Consider the following 9,700-nt stretch of genomic DNA (forward strand, 5'->3'; position numbering starts at 1 on the left):
TGTACACGCGCACGTGTAGTCGCAAAATGTCAACATTGCGACTTGACCCAGGAAGTTTTACCTAGGTCGTAAGGCATGTAAGTTCATAAATACTCCGAGGGCTTGTCCGCACAGGCAATTTACTCCGACCGGCTAGTCGTGGTAGCGAGATACTCCTGAGAAAACTCAGGAGTATCTCGTTCGGAGGAAGAGGTCGTGGTAAGTTCCTCCGATCGGAGGAAGTTACCACGACCTCGTTCAGACGGGCTCTACTCCGACCTATCCTCCGAAGTTACTCCGACCAAAACTGCCTCCGTCTGAACACAGCTATTAAGTTTTGGGGGATTTCAGAATTCAGGATAGAATGGGTTAAGGGCCTCAAGAAAACACATTAAAAAGTGACAGCATCTTGTGTGAAAGACAGAAAGGAGCTTCACTGCTGAAACTGGAATCCACAAATGTAGTTTAATTTTGTCCATGGATTTTGCAAATTCCGACCACAAAAATGCACTTGAAATCATATCGCGTATGCCAGCAGACATCCAGCTATGCCTGTTTTGCAATTTTTTTGTAGTCTGTAGACTGAATTTAATCCATGGATTCGATTCAATCTACCTTTGTGACTTCAAGACAATGTGTTCATGGCATTTCAGTGTCCAAGTCTTAATCTAATACCAGAATGCATGAACATGACAAATGGCACATTTCATCTTGTATAAAGAGCAACAAGAAATGCCTGCAAACTGACTATTATCATACCTCAGCACCATATGAAAGCCACTGTTTACCATTGGGAGCAGTGATTAACAGGATTTTAAGTTATCAGGTTTGATGCATACTTCAGTTATATCACAAAATATCCTACCATAAAAATTTTGTAAGATATCACTAATTGTTTCAATAAACCATAACTGTAGCCATTTATTCTAGAAACAATTTTAATATAACTTGTTCACATTTTGCACGCTTAGCAATACTTAACATTATTTGTACTAATTAAAATTTTTACAGTGGTTGTTTCTATCCCTAACTCACATTTTAGAACTATTTTGAAGCACTAAAGCTGGTTTTATTTTCATCTGCAAATGATAAACAATGCCTTTACGGTTTAACACCCCAAAATGACAATCTTCTGCCAAAATTGTCGGGATCTTGACTGCTTACTTCGTAGAGGATCCATTCAAATTCTGGAAATGTGTGTACAGATCAATAAAGAAGGGAACTGTGAGTATGGTTGGGTGTTCATAATACCGGACACCTAACGTTTTTCTATCAATAGAAACGTGAAAAATCTCACAATTTGCCTGAAATTTTACTCACGTGTGGAGAAAATACTCCGGATTCACAAGCGCGCACTGAAAATGCGATCTGAGGTACGCGCTCTTAGATGGCGGCTTCGAACGCGTGGGGTGTCATTTTTTCCGCACTCGGTTGCCCTGCTCATTTCAACCGACCACCCTGACAATACGTATAAAGGGCACTTAAATGCGTTTTTTCGACAGGCCGCTGTTTTTTTCTAGCCGTCATTTTTTCCCCAATAATATTTGAATATATTTTGAATCCTTCGATATTACTTTTGAGGAACTGTTGGATGAATTTGACTTGATTTTCATTAGGAAACTTTTCATCGTAATTGAAATAAATTAGATGAGTCGGTTTGTTGTTTCACATTCATTTCTCGTTTCTGCATCAACTCGTACGGTCGTAGCGGGCGACAAAATGTTTATGTCATGTATATGTGTAACGTGTGTGCACGATCGTACAAGCGGCGGTGACAATTTTGCGGTCAAAATCGTCAAATTTATTACGGAAGGATACTCTACATCTAACAACGAGTCAGCAAAGGTAGGCCTGGTTATATGTAGTTACACGATAAACCTTACTCGATTTTGCTAAATTTCGGTAATTTAGAGGGAATACTTAGTTGTTTTCGCCACATTTTACTCGGTAGCGTAGCCCAGTGAAGAATCGAACACCGTTGCGCGTAGTCCCATGCGTACATTTTCTTTCTGTACGCGCAATTCCATTATAATGCGCGGCCGGTCGTTATGGACCCGGTCGGTAGGTTGGACACCTACCATACCAACTAAAGCAGTGGTGTACAAATGTACTATAAAAAGTGGATATTTTCTTGCAAGTAATTTTTTACGCTTGACTGGTTAAGATGAATTTCGCACGTTTTCATTCTGCGGAATCAGGACATTATCTATTGGAACTTATGGCATGCAAAAATATTTATGTGTGTTTATTTTCGTGCTAGCTTCTGGTTGCGTGAAATGCGCAAAAATTTCCTCACCGCAAAAATTTCCACTTTTACAGCACTCCAAACCTTTCAGGTCCTCCATTTTTAAATTCATGGTTTTGATATTGTGCATAGATGTCTTGCCAACGAGACTGAGAGGAAACTAATGCCCAAATATTTGTGTTTATTGAGTGAATGCAGCAATATTAGTACAATGTAGAACACATCAGCAAAGTGTGAGGAAAATCAGACAATCCGTACAAAAGTTTTGAATTTTTTAAAGTTGTGGTACTACACTGTCTTGCTGGATAAGAAGACTTCAACAATTTGTGATGGAACACATGGACAAGGATGTAAGATGTACAGAGAATTTGACAAATGTCCAATTTGTTTTTGGCTTTTTTTAATGTGAGAAATGCACATTTCCTCCTCTCGATAATGACATATATTTAGAATAATGTATCAGTAATTCCTTCTGTTTTATGAAAGAGGTAAGTCAAATGCTTTTTCAATTAAGCTCGAAAAATAAAGAATATGTTGAAATCTCTTTGTATTTTCTTGATATTGTTGTCCATGCTTGGCATCATGAAATGTTGTAGTCTTCTGATCTACCGATAGTAGTACCAAAACTTGTGAAAAAATTTTAACTTTTGAATTGATTTTTTAATTTTTGGCAGACTTCACTGATGTGTTTAAACTGATATTTTGCGCATTAACTCAATATTCATATTTGGGTTTCATTTCCCTTTAAAAAAAAGTTGCTGAGGTCTATATTTAGACACGAGATCATATGGGACTGGTGGAGGAGACTAACTTAAAAAGTAGCAGAGCTCCCCAAGGGCTGGTCTATCATTTACCAGTCCAAGTCCAATGCGGCACAGGGGAATCCTGGGCCCATGCCACACTAATAGCTCCTGGGCGTCCCCACTGGGGGGATACTAGGGGGAGAGAAGGAGGGATTATGGGATTAGATTTCATTGGCTTTTGTGATGCAAAAATATTTGGTCGCTTGAAAATGAGAGGAAGTTTGATGATGAAAGATGTTCTGATCCATCTATCCCACCACAGTTGAGTTCAGTATATTTTTCGGTTTCCCTTTTCTCCTTTTACATTGCTTTCTCTTTCTCTTTCTTCCTCGCTCTCACTCTGTCCCTCTTGTCTAGTTAGTGGTCATGAATGGCTCATGCTGAAGTTTTTTAGGGTGAAAACTATAACTTTATTTTGTTCACTGCTGCACAAATTCATGCATCCTTTTTGTACTACCATGGATTTTGGCTTTTCGTCGGATGCTTTAACGGCTTTTAAAATCATAGACCAAGAGAACAATGCTAATATCTGTTTGCTAGTTCAACGTCGCTTTCATTAAATGTGATTTTTTTTTGGGGGGGGGGAGGGGAGGCAAATGCAGCTTTCTATGCACTGTCTTTTCCAATTGCCCCTGAAATGATGGTGAAACAATAAACATCTGTGTGGAGAAAAGATTTTGATCGTACAATATTCCCTCATGTTAGAATGTTCAAATTCATAAAATCTTATCCATGGCATGTTTGAACATCAATAGACTTAAAACGTCAAATCATTCTTATTCTGATTCTTGATTTCCACCTATGTGTTGGCACACACATGCATTTGTTTGCAATTTATCAATGAAAAGAACTGAACTCTACAAAGAATGTTGATCAAAATTGAGAAGAGAAATTAAGGCAAAATATCAAAACTGCGTGAAAATGGCATGACCCAAAGGATGAAATTAGGAAATATTTGGCAATGAAGTTTAAGTCAATGCAAGTTTTCCGTTCGTGACATAAATTTTGTTGGCTCTTTTTTTTTATCTAAGTTGCTTACTTTGTGTCAGCACAGTCAGTTTTTGCACACTTGATCGCCTATAAATGGGAAAATGTGTTGACATGCAGATGCCATATCTGCATAGTATGTAGAGAGAGAAACCAGTGCTCGGGTTTTCAGTCAGGAGAGTCGGGACCGGGTGGGACTGGTAGCCAGCTATGGGAAGACTGGTTGCCAGCCATGGGAAGACTGGTAGCCAGCCATGGGAAGTGATTACGTAAGGAAAAAATGTTGAGATCTCTATCAGGGATTCTTGGGATTTGGACACAACATGATTTTGGTGGAGATACAGGCTCCCTCTCATCCCCCCTTCCTCTCCCTCTCCCCTTTTCCCACCCCCTCCCTCTCCCCTCCTCACCCCTTCTCTTTCTCTCTTGTTCTCTTTCTCTCTTATCCTTTTGCGACCTCCGTATCCCCTCCCCCCTCATTTTTTTCTCCACCTTTCATCCCCTCCCTGCTTCTTTCTCCCTATTCCTTCCCCTCTCCTCCTCCCCTCTCCTCCTCTCCCCTCTCCTCCCCTCCTCCTCCTCTTCCCCTCCTCCGTGATCCTCCCCTCTCATCCCCTCCCTGCCCCCCTCCCCCTTGGCTCTTCTATCTTCCGTTTGGACTCATTTGCCATGAATGTGTACAGCTGTGGCAAGACACGAATGCCCCCACTTCACAAGAGGTTCAGAAGTCTCTTTCAAAGACCTCGCACACAGTTTGCTGACACTGACACTTTGAAGCAAAGTGGGCCAAAACCGAACACATCACCATGTGAATGTGATTATCATTCACTACCTGAGAGAGAGCTTAACACCGTTTCCACGAAATGATCTAGCCACCAAATAATGCAGACAGTCACTTCAACCATTAAAATTGATAAATTTGCCTCCTGGCTGGTGGTCAGTATAGATACAGAGCTCAGCACTAAGTTGTTGTTTTTTTTATCTGATGGCCCATTTGGGCCAGTAATTTCTTTAGATTTTAAATTTTGGTGGCCTAAAAAACATGTATTGGCTGGAAATAAAAAGAAACATAATCCATTTTTAATCCTAGTTGTCTTATCAGGCCACTAAAAGATAACCTTTTTGGAAATTTGGTGGCCCAATATGAAGTTTGAGTGGCCCTTGGGCCACCGGACCACTGCAAATGCCAAACCCTATATATGCATATATGCAATATATACATGTATATTCATATATGCATGGGCGTTGCAGAATAGATCAGGATTAGATCGATTGTGCTGTTTGCTACTGAGCATTTGTGGCAATATTCAGTGGTTGAAAGGGATGATTTAAGAAATTCATATGGGTTCTCAAAGGCCTTCTTGTTGGGGCTAAGCGCTCACGGGCGGCTCAACTCTGTTTTTCATGATGACTCTTTGCTCATTTCTCTAGCAATATCAATTTAAATGTAAGAGGGCCTTTGACAAAGGCCAGAGGTTCAAAAACAACTTGATTATAATCAAGTTTGGATTGTTGTGGAGATAAAGATATCCTTGTCCCATTTTGCTTGTTAAGGACACAGTACGTGCTGTGGTAGTACTCGGCATGGCAAATTGAGCAAGGCATCTCAACCAAGCTTCTCACAAGTATGGTGCAACAGAAAAGACTCAACAACAACATAATATACCAGTCACTACAGCTTGCTCTCTATGGAGTAGTTTTTTCCTTGTTTTTGTATGATAAACTTTGTGCTCATATGAGAGCCCATGTGTGTGACTTAATCAAAATGGTATTTCCAACATGGAATTTTCATAAAATGAAACAAATTATTTGAGTGCAGCAGCCCTAATAAAGCAAGTCTTGAGGGTATTCACACAGTTCAAATGCAACAAAGGAGAGCTTAAGTATGATTTTTGTGCAGGTACAGAAAATGAGCTGCTGAAAACTACTCACAAGCCAGTGGAGTAAAATTGAGACGCTGTGCAATATTGAGTCAATTTTTACAAAGGAAAAGGCAAAATACATATCAGTATGTGCTTCCTAATATTTCGCCTCATAATACATCGCAGTCTGAGCATTTGGGAAGTATGTGCACTTTAAGCAAAGATGTCATGTGATGTTTCATCTTTTGAAGAAAAAAAATACGGAGGGGGTTGTCTTCCTGAATAACATTTTTGTACACAAAGGGAGAAACTTTCAAACATCAGTGTTTGACAGTAAGCTACGAGGGTGTGGATGAACTTACTTGATGCACTTACCTGATTTACATTTATACTTCACAAAGGTGTATTGCAGTTTGGTTTTCCATGCTTTCTGCCTCCATTGAAGAAGGAAATTTGTCCATTTTCACCCTATGAAAATTAAAAGAAAATAAAACAACGACAGCATCAAATCATTATTATATGATTCAAATAGTACATTGTGTGAGGCAAGGATTGTTGTTTCTGAAGGTATATATCATATCATATTCTTGAGCATTCTTTTCCAACTTCTCTTTGTTTTATTGCGTGCAGGTACGGTGGATTTGATCACCAGTTTCTTCCTTCACTCAGCGACGTAGCCGAGGAGCCTTGCAGTCAGACTGCGGGCAGTTTGGATGCAACCCTTAAATCTTTACAGCAAAGTTTAGCTTTGTACAGTCACAAGCATTCAGAAGTCTGGTCATTTGAAGTTCTGGCACTACATTTGATGTAGGCTTTCTGAAAAGATTACCATGTTTGACCATCATCGAGACTTCAACCATCTTTTCTCTGAAAGAGCACTCCTTTGCTTGTGTTGGACAAAATGTTCGCAGAGTATTGTATTTGCAGCATGGTGCAAGTATCGTAGAAGAGTGGATATGTAATCAGGCAGAGTAAAGTGCTCTTGAAGCATTGGTAAATTGATCAGCAAGCAAGTGTAAGTTTATGTGAATATTTTCTGTTTCATCACTTTTATGAAGTTTGAAGCATGTAATGAAAACATGATGAGCTACTGAAATCATGAAGAACTTAAACCTCCTGATACTGGCATCACTAAATCTCATTGACATAGTACACAAACAAATCACCAGCAGTAGCATAGGAGTTAATCCATCCATTAAACAGCTACAAGGTTACATTTGACATGCCGTGAGGGGGAAAAATTGTGGAGTTATTCCCCAAAGATATTTTTGTATGATTTTGTAGTACCTGTGTTCTTATCTCTGCTGTGTATAGTATTTATAGCATTCCACCTCTATCATGCTTTGTGAACAAAATAAATAAATAAATGAATGAATGAATAAATGAATGAATAGATAAATAAATGAATAAATAACTAAATAGATAAATAAATAAATAAATAACTAGATAACTAAATAGATAAATAGATAAATAGATAAATAAATAAATATATAGATAAATAAATAAATAAATAATAAAAAATAGAGTGTGATCCTAAAACATCAAAATATGACCCAGTGGTTTCTGTTTGGTTGAAATGAGAATATTTGTACTCCACAAGAAATGTTTTGATAACCAATTATTCTATAGTTGGTAAGGTTTTCTATGTTTCATGGGAGGATAACCTTTGTAGTATTTCAAAAGAGGAAATTATGGCTCAGACACATGAAAAAGAAGCATATATTGCAAGGCAAAAGCAAGCTAACACCTATTCAAAAGAGTATTTTTGTATATGTATGGTTGCCCATTGACGACTGAGAGTGATTTTATTTTCATTCATTTTTAGATTTAAACAAACTGCTGTACATGTGGTTTGTAATCATTGTTGCTTTTTAGTAGTCGTGTATGTTTCTATACCTTTCTCAATGTTGTTGATGTGAAGTGTCATATTGAAATTGAGTCCTGAGTCTGTCAAGATGAAATCAGCCAAATTTCTGGAGTGGAATCAGGGCAGTGTTGTTCGTTTTAGATTAAATTAGAATATGAAATATCATATGTCTCAAATGCATTATTATGATTGCCTTAAACTTGTAGTTATGTTTCATTATCTCAATTTCTAATCAGTGATGTTCCTTTTTGATACATGACTCTTAATATCTTTAGGGAATGCAATTTCTTTTTTCAAAGAAATATGCAAAGATGAGTACAAACATTTTTTTTTCATCTGTTCAATCACGTTTGCACTATCCCTCATCTAAACAAGTGCTTATTACTTCATTTCATTTCTTGTCATGATTTTTTTTCCTTGCAAACAAAATGTTCCAAAGGAAATACATATATATAGATATAATGACACTAAGGGAACATTTTGATTTTGTGATACAAATTATGGTAATATAGTAGAGGCTTAATATAAGTATCACTGTAATTTAAATTGCATTTTCTATTACGGAATGTTTAATGTGATTACATGGGTTGATACAACCCCTACAATGAGTTCATTTATGAGTAGCTTTACATCATTGACAAGATTTTTTTTTCCTTCCATCATTTATGATCAAATTCTTCATTTAAAAAAAAAAAACAGATTTTGTGATGACATTCTTCTTCATCAGCACTTGGAATGCATGTTTGTGTTTACATACAATGTAAATTATGAAGGGAGTGATCTAATTTAAGTCTTTGGTCCACGTTTATGTATACTTATTGCATTTGAAATCATTTTAAAGTCTAGAGGAGGCTTTATCTACATGTATTGATATATGTTTCTTTGCAGTTATTGTAACTTCACTGACCAGTGACTACATACATAAATTATGATCCTAAAGCTGACAGACACATGTATAGAGGAGAGAGAAGGGGGGGGGGGAGTCAGCTAGATTTTGATGGTATGATAATAGGAACAAATCATACTGGTGTACTTTAACATTTTCAGTGAGAAAACCTCCCCTATTTTGGATAGATGCATTTGTGGCATGAAATTATGGAGTATTAACAAAGTGGTACAAAATTTTAGTAATACAGCTGTATAATATTTATCAAAGTCACATATGATGGGATAATGGGATAGGATCCTTACAAACTATCCAAGTGCTCAAGTTATGGAGCCACATATCGAAAGTCTTTTACAATCTCCGGAAACCGTTGCAGAAAATCCTTGCCTAAAACCAGGTCGTTTTCTTAATGTGTGAGAGAACACACCATGGACAAATCTCTTCCTTGTAAAACAAACAGAGAGAGTAGACCTATACATAACTTTTTTCTTGTCAACCATCTTGGGTAAACATGGTTTCAATGTGCTTCACAATTACGTTTGTGAATGCTTTCTACATTTAGAATGTGAAAGTACCCATATCAAGTGATGGGGGGGGGGGGGTTCTGTGACTTTGTAGTTAATGTTATTTTCTTTTAGCTCTGAAGATGTATCTTCATGTGCCTGCCTATATGGCAGCTTAAGTTCCTATTACATACAATAAAAACCAAATTTAAAAACTCTACTCATAAAGTATGTGTTCAGCATTATAGTAGCATTTCCTTGTCTTGTGGGATGTGTTTGTTTTCGTGTGAGTACGCATGTATGTAGATCTGTGATGGGGGGGGGGGGGAGGGGATGGTAGTAGTTGCATATTATTATAAACACAGACAAGGACATATAATCAATAGAAAATTGTTCCTTTTTTTTTCTTCTTCAAAAGGATTTGATTAATTGTTACTACTGTAACTGTTGAAGCAGTTCAAGATGTGGTAGAAACAGTGCAGGTCAGAGAGAGGAGTAATGGGAGCTGTCTGGAAGTTACACTCAAAATACATTCTTGAACATATATTTTTTTAAGTGTATGAATATG

At 37.5% G+C, this 9,700-nt stretch overlaps 1 protein-coding gene across 1 annotated transcript in view; it reads left to right on the forward strand.

The window, feature by feature from the left end:
- The window catches only part of LOC139730285 (17S U2 SnRNP complex component HTATSF1-like), a 38,977-nt gene extending 31,735 nt beyond the window's left edge, over nt 1–7,242 (forward strand). Inside the window, exon 10 of the mRNA XM_071641164.1 lies at nt 6,507–7,242. The gene's annotated coding sequence lies outside the window, so the exon portion shown is untranslated. The remainder of the gene's footprint in view (nt 1–6,506) is intronic.
- Nucleotides 7,243–9,700: the final 2,458 nt, after the last annotated feature.

Source organism: Diadema antillarum, unplaced genomic scaffold (genome assembly GCF_040938485.1).
Source record: "Diadema antillarum isolate AM-2024a unplaced genomic scaffold, OU_Dant_1.0 scf00000022, whole genome shotgun sequence".
NCBI classification, from domain to species: domain Eukaryota; kingdom Metazoa; phylum Echinodermata; class Echinoidea; order Diadematoida; family Diadematidae; genus Diadema; species Diadema antillarum.